This window comes from Sparus aurata, chromosome 20 (genome assembly GCF_900880675.1).
Source record: "Sparus aurata chromosome 20, fSpaAur1.1, whole genome shotgun sequence".
Lineage (NCBI taxonomy): Eukaryota > Metazoa > Chordata > Actinopteri > Spariformes > Sparidae > Sparus > Sparus aurata.
Window position 1 is genome coordinate 12,577,926 of NC_044206.1, and position 13,860 is coordinate 12,591,785.

Sequence of the window (13,860 nt, forward strand, 5' to 3'; positions counted from 1 at the left end):
GGTGTCTAAAATGGACTTCTCTGTCCATTGTGCCTAAATTCAGGAAGTTCTCAAACCAGTGTGTTTTGGGGTTGTCTGGTTTTTTCTCAACCATTTTTGTGTGTGTAATTCACCGTGTCAAACTGACATTTACCAAGATACGATTATCAATACTGACTGTGGAATATCAACACTTTTTGTCTTCAGTGGAACATTTATGCAAGTGCTTGTACTTTACTATTGCCATTGTATGCTCTCAGCTACATGTATTAGTTACTATCCAGATTAGGAAAGTTTGGTTACAGGTTACAATAAGTGAACAAATGACAGTTAACAAATGATAGAGTTATTATTATTATGAATCATGTGATTTGTTCATTATTAGTTCAATATAACTTTAGCTAACTTCCTGTCCATTTTGCAGTTAACAATTCCCTCCCTCCTCTCTAAGTCACCACACTTGCGCGACTCCTTTCTTGTTTGTGTTTTGAGTCATCTCTCTTTGCTTCTTATTTTTCTTCAAGTATTTAAGCCGTCACCTGGAGCGCTGGAATCGGTAGCTTTCCCTGTTCCGCCATTGACGGAGTACCAGCATGTTTGTGGACTCATGACTGGGCAAAGGGGGCTGGGATACCAGAAAAGTCCTTCTCCCTTTTAATGCACGAGCGGGGGAAGGAGAGGTGTGTTACTGCCCAAACACTCTAGAACAGTGATTGCTGTCGGAATATAGAGCTACTTAACACCCATTGTAATAAGAAAAATAACACTTACAGCAGCTTTAATGTGAGCAACAGGAACTGATGGTACATCCTGTGTTAGTTCATGCATTAAATCATCATTAATCATAAGTTAATCATCATTAATGTAGTAGATGTAATTGCACTGCATTGTTGCAGTATGTAAAGTATTTGAAATGACCCCCACATTGCCCGTCGAGAAGTCCTGTCAGTCAACAATACTGGTCTTAAAATGTTACGTAGTGCCCCTTTAAGATGCATGTACATTTACCTAAAGCTTTCATTTGTGTCAAAATGTCAGCATATCATTTATTCCCTAAAACATTTACATTAACTCGTTTTATGGTAGTGTAAAAAAAAAACACGTTTACTTCTGAACCTCACCACTCCTCTAAATTGTTTTCCTCTTAAACCGCAGTTACCTCAATACGTTTTTTTATCACGCTCAAAACCTGAAACCGATTGAATCCCTACAAAGAAGCTGGATCCAGTCTCTTATCTCAGTGTAAGCAGATAATGATGGTGTCTGACTTTAAACAGCAACAGCGTCAATACCGAAGCCAACCTTGATGTCCCCTTGCGTTGACTCTCACATTCCTCAGTGTTCAAAAGCACACAAGGGAATAGTTTAGCCGGAGGGCAAACAGGCCAGACTCTTTTTAAGTGGTCCTTCACGCAGTGTTGCCAGAGCTAACACAGAGGATTTTACATCTCACTGTCAGTGTGCTTCATTGCGAGCAGGCCGGGGATGAAAAACAGTCAAATGAAAACACCGCAGACTGCACAGGAAGCTTCCTGCGGTACCCGAGGTTTGGGGGGTAAATTTAGACTACAAAGTATCTACAGTCAGCACCGCAGCTTTAGATTGCAGCCAGACTGCAACAAACATGTGTTGTGAACCCCTTTATAGACGCTGCATCCCCTCATTAGAGTGTGGTCGTGTGTGGGTGAGCTTGTCATGATTTGCCAGGCATTTGTTTGCAAAATCAGGTCTGTGAATGGTTTTTCCTGTCTTGTTTTTGGAGGGAAACACACTTTAGTCGTTGGCCTTTAGAAGACGTCGTCTCCAGGCCCTTTCACTCCACATTTATGACTCTCATTAGCTGCAATTAACAGAGCATCTCTTAATCCCACTGTTTGAAATCCAGATGAGAGTATTGTTATCAGCGGCCCAGCGGTGTGATGGTTATCCCTCAGGCCCTGGTGGGTTTGATAGGCGGTGTTGTTGGAGCCCAGCTGGGGGTCGGACTGGGGTTCTCCACCGTCCGTCTTATTTGCGCCTCTCCCACCCCCCACACTTCTTCTAATTGGCTGAATCAATTTGGAGGGAAACTTAACAAGAAGCAGGATCCCTCCAAAATTCACAATAGGTATAGTGCTTTACATATGTCCACAGGAGAGACAGATGTTGTCGCTCTCGACCACATCCACATTTGAATACCCTTATTTGGATACAATGAGAGGGAATACAAAGGAGATGTGTTTTGGCGGTCAAGGCAGATGGATAATTTTGGCGGCCAAGACGGATTGCGATAGACCTTCGATTGAATTTAGATGCTGTGGAATGCATGGCTTTAAAATAACCCAAAACAATTCTTCATATGATTTTGATGTGAGTCACTGGATATTACTCAGTTTTCTACATATGTCAACATCAGTTACAGTCAAAACAAGATGGTTTCCTGTCAACAGGGGAACTAAAAGTCATTTTGATCCTGAAAATGTGCAACTGTGATGACTAGTTTAGAAAATTGCTTAACTTTGTCATTTAATAAGGCTAACGTTCTCTCTGCATTCAGTTCTGAAACAAACGTTTTATTTGTGAACATATCCATTAAGTTAAATTGGGATGGTGCAAGCTGTTTTTTCATAACATTTTAACAAACTATGCTTTCTAAAAGTGGTGGGGACATGTCCCCAGTGTAAATGACACCTGTGCACATGTGGATGGTAAATTGAAACATCATCTATCGCTCAGTAAACTGGTTTCAAGCTTAATGCTAATCCAAGATAATCAGCTGCTGGCGCCATCTTAATTTGAAACATTTAAGGTCAGAAATGAAAGTGGTACTGATCATCTTATGTAACTCTTGGCAAGATAGCAAAGCAAATAAGCTTATTTTCCAAAATGTTGAATTGTTTCTTTTATAACTCAGAATAGACATCTTCTCAGAATAGTGATCTTCTCAGTAGATACAGACAAAAAAATCAATATCTATATTTAAATATATATTCTGCCTACTGGGCTTCTATTCAGTTTGTTCTTAATTTTGTATGTTTGATTTTAAATTATGATATAATTTTCTTTAATCTTCAGATTTCATCTAAATATAGGCCAAATACACAGAATTGACCCTTTGATGCACAAATTCCACTTGAAAGAATGGATGTAAGTATTTCCATCATCTCATTCAGTTGAAATATGTTTTTTTTAATCTGTCATGGTTTGTGAGAATAAAAGAATATAACAGTTTTGAATCACTTTTTATACAGTTGATGGTGTCCACTGTAGATACGTATCTCCTATATATTGGCATATTGAAAACATTTTTATTGGCTTGAGTTTCCACTTGTTTAAAACTCAAAACAAATATTAATAATATAAATTTAACTCAATATAACTTGCTGATATCACTTAGATATTCTTTTAGAAACTTTCAAATGCTACAAACTGAAGAAACAAAAAGAATGGATGGTCAGTTTTTTTTTCCATTAACTGCCTGACTGAACTCTATTTCCTCCTCCTCCTCCTCCTCCTCCTCCTCCTCCTCCTCTGCACTGCATCCTGCTCTGTGAATTGAGTTTGGCCAGGCTAGGTCATCCTTGGCTGTGCAGAATATAATTAGCCGCCTACACACACACACACGCACACACATAGACTTTAAACTTTAAACCCCCCCTATACAATAGCCTGCTCAGACAATAGACACATGCCAATACTATGACCCCCTCGGCTACCTCCCCATGCACAAGAAGCTCCTTGTTCATCCTCGAACCCTGCGCTCCGTCCTGCTCACTGATAAGATTACATTGCAACGTATCACGTTTCACATCATATCACAGAATTAATAATGTGCTTAACAGGTGCTGAATCTCAGCTGTTCCTGTGTAGATTCGAAATCTGGCGGGTGATCGGAATCACGCTCGACGTCGCCTCAGTGTATTGGGTTTCAGGTGATAAAGTTAATAATGAGTTATAGTTTCAAAGCTGGATGGTGTGAAGTTTGTAACCAGAGACGAGGCTGAGCTTTAGCTTCATACAACACCGAAAATAATCATCTGAGGTCAATGCTTTTTTCCTTTTCCTGGATAACGAGTCCATGATCTTAAACTTGGAAAAAATGCAGACACCAAAGGATAAAAGAGTGGTCCAGTGTGAGGCTAAGAATAACAGGATTAAGGCTCTTAAATGCACAAGATTAAGAAGTAATTTAACAATTACTCTTCTTGCAGTTTTAGCACTTCTTAGCAGTAATCCGAGAACCTTCACATTACAGCCTCCAGATGACAATTAAAATCTCTGAATAGGGACCATAATTGCGCTGTGAATCGTCTTTTATGTCCCACCATCTTTCATCAGCGCCATTCAGGTTCCTCTGTGACCTGCAGCCTCGTCCCCGAGCGCCCTTTTCATCTCATTTTTTAAAAAAATGCCATCGCACACGAGCTGACCTCCCCTTTGCTCTCTTGGCACCTGCACTTCAGTGTCCTCCGGCTCATCTATGGAACCTGCTTTTAAAAAACGTATACATCTGTTGCAAATGAGGTAGCCATTGTTGGGGGAAACCCTCGAGGGGACCGCCAAAATTTGGAGTCGCCCTGGCTCCATCATTGAGTAAAACCCAACCCCCACACACCTCTTACTTCAGGGGTATCGTATCACCTATCCCTCGGGGTATATGTCCCCATGATAACAGGTGTATTTGAATGTATACAACAGGTGGGATGAATCTGTGACGGTTTACCATCGTTTTCTGTGACGGTTTATTTTAATGAAGCAATGCTAAAGTTGTGTTTTTATCCCACACATCAGGGCATATTGATAACATTTTTGTGTAGACAGTATGATCTACAGAACTTGTAGAAATGTGCAGAATCTTTTCCTTAAACATTATTATGGTTGTGATTAAATTAACATTTTTTTTCTAAAGTTTGTCAGGTCCAAAATGACTGTTTTGTTTATGTGATGGTTTTGGTTCCAGCCTCTAACAAGGTTTGTCAGCTGATAGTAAGGCAGCGTTGGACATGATATCCATGTTTCGTCAGCATCAGTAATCTTTGTAGTAGCCAGTTTGTGAAAAACAACAACAAAAAAAACTTGGAAAAAAAAAAAATGGAACATTTCTACAGGATGCACCCCGCATACTCCCAGACGAAACGAAAATTGGAAAAGAGATCTCAGTAGTGTCTCATTCATTTCTCCTAGACAACTATGAGATCTATGTGAGACCAAAGTGAGGCTGTGGCTGATTTCTCCTGTTTCTCAATTGTTTCTCCTGAGAAACAGGTGCAGAAAATCTCAACTTGGGCTCCCTGTAAGTTTCAAAGGAGATCTCATCAAGCTCTCAATGAAGTTTCAGAATGTCTCCTCAGTGCTGGAAAGGAGCAAGGATTAAGCGGTTAAGTCTTTAGTCTCACCTAATGCTCCTAAGGAATTTTAGGAGAAACAAATGAAAAAATGTTTGAGACCAAAAAAGACTACAATGAGACTGAAATGAGAACTCTCATTGAGCTCCTTTAGAGCTCCATAGCTCTAAAGGAGCAAGCTTTGAGCAGTAAAATTTTTCCTCTGGGCTGTCCTGCCCTGACATATGCTAGCAAGCATTACCAATGTTAGCTTTAGCTATTGCAGCGATGTAAACGTCTGTGAGTATAGTGTTAGCTAGCTAGCATAGCAATGTTAGCTATGCCAAACTGGCAACCACTTAGGGGGGCAGATGATTCGACTGAAGTGTTGTAACATGGATGCAATGTAATGAGGGAGATGCAACGCCATATTTAGTGGCTACAACTTTAAATGTGTTTGAAAACTACCAGAATTGAGAAATAGCATGTCAGAACACGCTAAGTTCAACATTGACTCCATTGTACAACATCAGGTTAAGACAGTAACATTTATTCGCTCCATATTTGTTCACCAAGGTAGCTAGGGTTGCCAACCGTCCCTTGAAAAACAAAGTTACGCGTCCCGTATTGAGCTGAAAAGGGACACACTTTGTCCTGTATTTCCGTGAGAATCAAAATGGTCTTTAAAATGTCAATGGAATCAATGAATGACAGGGCGTTTTATATGAAAATATATGGTAATCTTACTGCCAGCCCTCTCCTGCTCTGTGACCGATGAGCTGACAGCACACTCACACACGAGAATTACAATGCAGAATCCGGCTCTTCTCATTGGCTGAGGTACTGTTGCTTGCAAGAAGATACCGGAAGACAAGAGACTGAGGCAACTGGCAAAACAATCCAGCATGGCTCACAACGACACAGGTTCACAGGACACTGCAGACGCCTTCCACCATGCGCAGCAACTTTACTCCCCCGATAAAAAAAGAAAAGGCTGCAAAAATACAGACTCGAATGAGAAAAAGAAAAAGTGGCTGGAAATAGTGTAGATAATGTCTGCTGGCGCACTTTTTCTGTAGCCCATGGTGAACTGTTTGACGTGAAACAGCATGCATCTAGTGGTCTACAGGTGAGGGACAACCAGGTGGACCCTTGACTGGTTTGTTGTCCACCTGGCAACACCAGAGGCAGATATGGTATGTAGAAAAAATAAGAATGTTTTTTAAGTCCAATAAATGTCAGTATTTTGTGGCCAAAAAAAATGTTTAGTGTAATGAACACATACAATTGATAGATGAATACATAAAATAGATAAATAATACATAAAAGTAATACATAGATGAATAATAGATAAAGAATACACACTATACTATATACATACATATATACAACCTTACACATGTCAGTTCAAACAGTCCATAGATAGATGTGATGTGCATAATTTGTACTGCACAGGCAGTTGATATACTACACATGGGGTGTCCCTTATTTATTTTTCAGGGAGTTGGCAACCCTAAAGGTAGCCATTTTAGCTAACAAGCTAGACAGCGATAGACACCTATGCTATGTTAGCAGCTTAAGGTCAGCTTTTGCCTCTTGTTAAAGAAACACAGGATTTAAGTTGCATGGTCAGTTGTGTTTGGTCAGTAGCGTCCTTTTTGCAGTAATTTAACTTTTGTTTGCCTGTGTTTAGTACGGTTTGTTTAAAATGTTTAGGCCTCACTTTGCCCGAGAAAGTATTCACACTTTAACGTCAGATAATGTTGTTAATCTGGTTTCTCACTTTTAAAGGATAAAGCATTCAGCTGCATTAATGTTTTAATTGTTCGCATTTCAAACAAACTGTTGGTGGTACTGAAGTAGCCATCAGCTCCTGGTTTTTTCTGTTTTTGAGGATATTAGGGATTCTGCAAAGCATACCAGAGACAATAAATATTTACATCGCAGCTCCATGTGGTTATTTGGCTTTATTTGCCTCATCTGACCCACGACTCATGAACAGAGGAAGCTGACGGAGGAGAGACAAAACCAAGTCTGCGCTCTGACTGACTGACTCTTCAACAGAGGTGGTTTCTCTCTTTCTGCAGTGAACTGTGTCGTCCTGCGGAGGACTGCGGACGAGCGAGGGGGAAAAAGAGCAAAAAGGGAACTCGCAGAATAATTAGAGCATGGAGGATAGTCCTGAATTGCTCGACACATTCATGCATGCACACATATGCATGAGCGCCTGCACCCGCTCATACTTCTTGCAGACGAAAACACGCATTCATACACGGCCCCGACTTAAGGATTTTGGGCCTATCTGCACATGTATGCAGGCTAATCAGGGCCTCTTCAGAGACAGAAAGCAAAGGGTCACTCAGGGCGAGATGTTTGTGATGGAAATTTGGACGGCAGGCGTAGGAAAACAAAGCTAGGGACAGGACGCCCCAGAGACGACATACTTTACACATGAGATAACACACATTGAGGAGTTGCGAAAAAGAAATCTGAAAATAGCATCACAAAGGCTGTCTCATTCATATCACTGATAAAGAGCTTCGCTGCAGGCACTTTCACGAAATTATGGGAGAATAGTTGGACTGAAAAAAGGATTTTGTCTGTAGGTTTAATTCTGAGGGCAGAGAAGGAATCTGGACGGCCCAATGCACGAGCTGAAGAGAAGAATTGCAGGCGATTGAAAGATGCAAGACTTTCTTATTTGTCTTTTTCTCAAACTTTCTCTCCAAGTAGCCGCTAACAATGAATTTCACTCTGTTCCCTGGACTGCATCAACTGGTGACAAGCAAACCATTCCACTGATTGCACATGATTGCTAAAGTCCTCCTCGGCTCCGGAGGGAATGACCGAGCAGTCACACCTTCACCGCTGGAGCCCAAAACCTGTAGCTTTAACTGGGCATGTAGTGCATAGTCAGAGGGCATCCGATGGAACCGCCGCGCCTCACTGAGAAATGACACAAAGATGGGATTTAATGGCCCTTCGATTGAGCGGTTCTGAAAAGCCAACCTCTGACCCCCAGCATTGACCCCTGCTAACCCCGCCCATCCTCCAGGGTCCAGTGCTTGTCACTGGTCATTTGTCAAACCCCTCGCACTGATCTGATTACCGTCCAATTTGGGATCTGCCGACTACACACTTCTGGGATCAAGAAAAGCTGCTTTCAGCAACTTTACATGACAACAAATGGCCGGATTGTTGCGGGAAGAGTAAAGGGACGAGTATTTGTTCCATCCAGACAAGAGAGATGGCAAAACTTTAGATAGACGACAACCTCGGTTTCCACTAATGGCCGCACAGTCTTTGTCTGATGAAGATGATGTAAAACAGTGAACGATCAGATGAATCATCCTCATGATGCCTCACATTGATCCCATCTAAATGTAATGATTACCAGCATCCAGACACAGGAAAATGATCTGTTTGGATCCTTCAAGTATGTCAGTATTTATATTAGTCCAAACCAGCACAGTTGCTGAGGCTGTTTTCAAAAGAACAGACTGAATTACTGCCATTTTATTTGATTTTCGAGACTAAATGTACTCAGTCGGCGCCTTCAGAAAATCCCACAACCCAAGAAAGAATGTTGCGTCTGCACCATGTAGAATAGGTTTACTGAAAACAAATGCAATGCAGTGCAATGTCTTGCTTTTGATGTGCAGGCCTTAAACTTCAACATAAACAACAGTGGAAATGGTTCAAATGATGATACTTAAAGTAAATTACAATTCCTTTTTAAAGAACTCTGTTCTGCAGGATTTATTTTCACTCATAAAACAAGATTCCTCGTTTTATGTGATCTTCTTTGGTTGTTGTGAACTTGGAAAGGAAAAATGCAAACTACAGTTGGCAAGGGACCTTGAACTTATTGAAGACCGCCACTAACTGTTTTGTTTTTTAGCCTATTTTTTATATTTTGATTTGTGCCGTTTATGTGCTCAATTTTTGCTCTTAATGTTCCCATGCAAAACCAACTGTTAAGGTTATTTAAAAAATAAAGACTGGATAGGACTGACTGGAATGCCATCCACAAACGCATGTTCAGTCATCCCAAATGGAGCTAGCAGCAAACGGCTAGCCAGGAACAAGCAGGTTCTAGCCAGTCTCTCTCCAATCGACAGTTTACTGAGACTTAACCATCTTTCTCCAGAAAGTTACATATTGTTGCTTTCAACCCAATGTTTTGTACTGAGTGTTATATGTCATTTTAATCAGTGAAAAGGGTTACATGCGAGAAAGTTAGGTAGCTCTGTGATGCACAGTGATCTCTCTGACTCTGGTCCTTCACAGGTCAGCACTATCAAGGCGGCTTGCTGTTGGTAAAATAATAGAATTCAAGTGTCAAAGTTCATCAAAGTTGAACTTGATGCGAAAAATTAAGTGGTGATTCAAAGGACGCTAAAAGTATGACTGGCATTTAGTGTCGAATACTTGCTGAAGCAAACTGTAATCAACACTTGGACTTAAAAATGTCACAAATACCAATACATGTTTATGGGGAAGAATATATTTTATAGGTCTGTAGCTACCTATTGTATGTATTCGCGGTGTCTGACTCTGAGCGACATGTAAATTAAATCTGGAAAAGCAGCGGTCTCACAATGTGTGTATGTGTCTCATAATGTATGTGTGTCTTATATTGTGTGTGTGTCCCACTGTTGCCTCCTCACATGTCCGACTGGTCTGACTATCCTCTGTGAAGGGCTGTCAGTCACATATAACACAAGCCCTCTTCCTGATCCCCCCTGAGGGACTGTTACACACACACCACCCCCAAAACAAACCTCTGTCTGGCCAACGCGCGCGCACACACACACACACACACACACACACACACACACAATTAGCCCATTGCTCATTATGTCTGCTTTAGCTCTTTTGGATAGTGTTGGGGGATGGTGCGGGGTGGTCGGGGCGGGGTGTGGTTTGGTGACCCTGGAGAGCATGACCTCAGGGGACATTCGGGGAGGACAGGGGGGTTGGGACACGGAGCTGCAGGGAGGGAAAGTAACTTCTTGGAGCCTCTGCTGGTGGCGTTCACTCCTGTGAAGCTCCCCATTGATTTTTTTAGTGAAAAACCCACTGATTAGTCACCAGAGTGCACGAGCTTCACCAGAACAATTGCCTTTGAGTTGATAATGTGATGAGGTGGGCCTACAACTAAAACAAATCTCATTAGAATTTGAAGAAACACCCAATCTTGTCTTTTGCGGCCTGCAATTAATAATAATCAGTAAACAAATGCTGTTTCCATCTGGAGGCAGTTGTCCGTCACATTAATGGTTAACCTGATTCTTTAATATAAATCCAGCAGCGGAGGAGGAGAGGACGATTTTTCCCTCCACATCCCTGAATCGTTCAGGCACAAGAGTTTTGATTTCCCTCCAAAAACTCCATTGTAAAAAAAAACTTCTCCCCCGCCACTTATACAAGCTACACAGCGGCCGCCTCCACCCCCAGCCGTCACACATCAATCCACGGTGGGTGTGTAGTGGGGGTGTCTCTGCCAGTGTGCTGTTAACCCCCCAGGGTGTAAAAGATTTTTGGACTAACACTGCAGGTTTCCTAAACAAACTCTTTGATTTCAGTTTACTCAAGCTTTTTTTTAAAGGCCCCAAACCAGAAAAAAAGCACAGAAGATGTTTTTAGTAGTTTCCAGACAGACTGAGAAAAAAATTTAATTGATCGGCTGTATGAAGTTGCATAATCCACATGTGCAACTTTACTTGTTGCTTATCGTGACATCTTCTCAAGTTCTGCGATCCTTTGCACAAGATTTTGTTTATTTACATTTTTACATTCAATTTTTTTTTACTTTTCAGTCTGGACTGTGATCTTAGATGCTGAGTGCTGAATGAAGGAGATGGATCTATCTCTTTTTAGACTTAAGCTGAGTTATTCCACCCCCTCCCTTTTGTCAGGAAGCTTAATCGGAGCTGCAGAGGTGTGTGGCCGACCTCTGACCCTCGGGGTATCTCTGCCCTTTCTTTTACTCTCCTTTAGGTCCACATCAGGACATCCCTCATTTAACTCTTAACCCAAGGAGTCGACTTTGGCAACCGCTGGTTTAGAGTTAAGGCATGCAGACATAAAGGCTCATTTACACAGCCAGTTGTTCGTTAACGGACTGGAGGAAGGTACCAGAAAAAACTATTCTGCTGAACACTGTGATACAACCTGTAACGTGTGTTGCATGTAGAGCAACTGCAGCTTCCATCAGCAGCTAATGCACTCATGACACCTACATCTACGAGTACAGATGCAGTATATTTAAGAAGTTGTTTTTTTTTATAATGAAGAGTACTTCACTGGAGTTGAAATAACTTCTAGTGTACGAGTGTATTTCTTGTAAGTTAGCATTACAAAATGGAAAGCTGCAGGGTGATTCACAATATATAATCAGTTAGAAGACTAAAGTAAAGTAAACCAACTCAGTGCGCTTCATTTTATTGTTTCCATATTACCACTGAGAATAGCTCATTATGAAGAAATTAGGATAACATTCACACGTGTTATAACAAAGGATTTAAAGTTGCATCCGTTGACAGTCAGTAGTAGAAATACAGTCTTTTGAACTTATTACTATTGTTCATTAATGTACACATTTAATCTGCATTGGCCTATTAACATGATTTACACCCAAATTTTATATATTGCTTTTTAAAAGACTAGCTCACTGATATTAACACCGGTTAACACAACAGTTGAATAGTGAATTTGGTTATGGAAGTGTCTCTTATAAATCTTTTATAAACACTCTTTTGCTAAATGCCTCACAACTTACATGTCAAAAGGTCAACACTCTAAAATGTAATTTGGGGCGCATGTAAAGTCAATCATTCCTAACTTTTAACTTGCAAGTACATGTTTACATAAAATAAAATACCCCTGAATAAAATAAATCTCCTTCTACCATCTGATGTGGACGTTGCTGACCTTTTATTCCACTTTTCAGAACAGAGTTGGACATGTCCAGACAAGTGTTCATACAGGACAAAGAGGAGATGAGCGTGTCTCCACTTTGTCAGAAGGTGGCAAAATTATTTCTGGAAAGACAATAAAACTCAGAAGTGTTATTAAAATAAAATTGGAGATTATGTTTTCACCTGTGTCCATGGGTTGGTTGGTTTGTCAGCAGGAGAAAATGAAAATCTACCGCTTGGATTGAGGATGGGTCTTTCAACATCTTAACTCAGGGAATAATGCATGAATCTTGATGGGAAAAAAAATCAGAGTACTTGGGTGGCTGGTATCTATGAGTGAGTATAATTTTATGCAGATTGATTGGTTGATCTTAAATTATGGTTAAGCAGCTTTAAAAGTGAGGATTAGGGAGTGGATTAGGGCTTCATCGAATCAAAGGGACTGTTGGGCCTTGGTGGAGGTATGTGTTCTACTGAGTGTCATCCTAGTTTGAGATTTAACATTTTTAAGCAATGACCCCTACATGTTAGTGGAACAAAACTGTCTGTGGTGGTTGTATTACTGAAAACTGGTAAACATGTGTCTCTGCTCAGGTCAGGTAGAGCTCTCTGAGCAGTGGAAGTTAAGTCAGGAAAACATTCTCAGTTTAAAGTTACTTTGCCGATGCAGATCCACCCTGTGCGAGTACAGAGAGCAGCTTTAAATACTGGACACACAAAGTTTCAGTTGGTGTCTGTGTCTTGGCACAAGACTAGATAATAATAATAGGCGTGAGCATGTGAATGTAAAGGGGGGAAACTGTGATTGACAGCCTGGCATGTGCGTGCATGTGTGTGTCTGAATAAGCACTTTTCTGTGGTGTCACAGTGTGATGGTTAATTAAAGAGTGTGAAGGCAGGTTTGTGTGTGAATAGTGAGAGCTGTTTTTTTTTTTCCCCGTCTCATAAACAGTGGCATAAGAGATTTAAACTGACAGTATGACAATATAAGCACACGCCCGACTCCAATAATCAAAACGCACCGGCAACCTTCCTTTTGTGACATTAAAAGAAGTTGTTTAATCAGTCGAGAGGTAAATTCAAACAATAACTTCCTGCATTTCCATCTTCTTTCACTCGGGACAGTGGAACTATTCTTTTACCTTTGTGCGCATGTTGCATTCAGACCCACTTGAACAAACTGCAATAAGTCTATGAGCCTTTCCCCTCCTCAAAATGAGCAAACCCACCGAACAAAGGGCCACCATTGTGGATAAATACCGCTTTTGTTTCACCCATTTGAACCTGAGGTTTCCCTTAACGCTAAGGAGAGTGTGTTCAGCCTTTTTCTCCTTTCAGACGCTTTGGTGCTGAAAAGCCGCGCACACTGCCAAATGGGAAAACGACTACACGGACAGAAAGAAAGAGCAGAATCAATCAGGAAGTGGCAGCTTTTCAGCTGTGCCAGAGGAGCCGGGCAACTTCCTGGTCTTGTTGCCAAGGTGACTGGAAGCTCAGCCAACGTGGTGCAGCGGGCAGCAGTTGGGTCTGATGGGGGGAGGGCGGAGGATGACGGTTGGGATGTTGGGCAGGAGAAGAGAGAGTTGGTGGGTGAGGGTGATGCAGTTTGAATGTAAGCAGCGAGTGCTTCAAACAGCCTTCACTGAACCATCGCA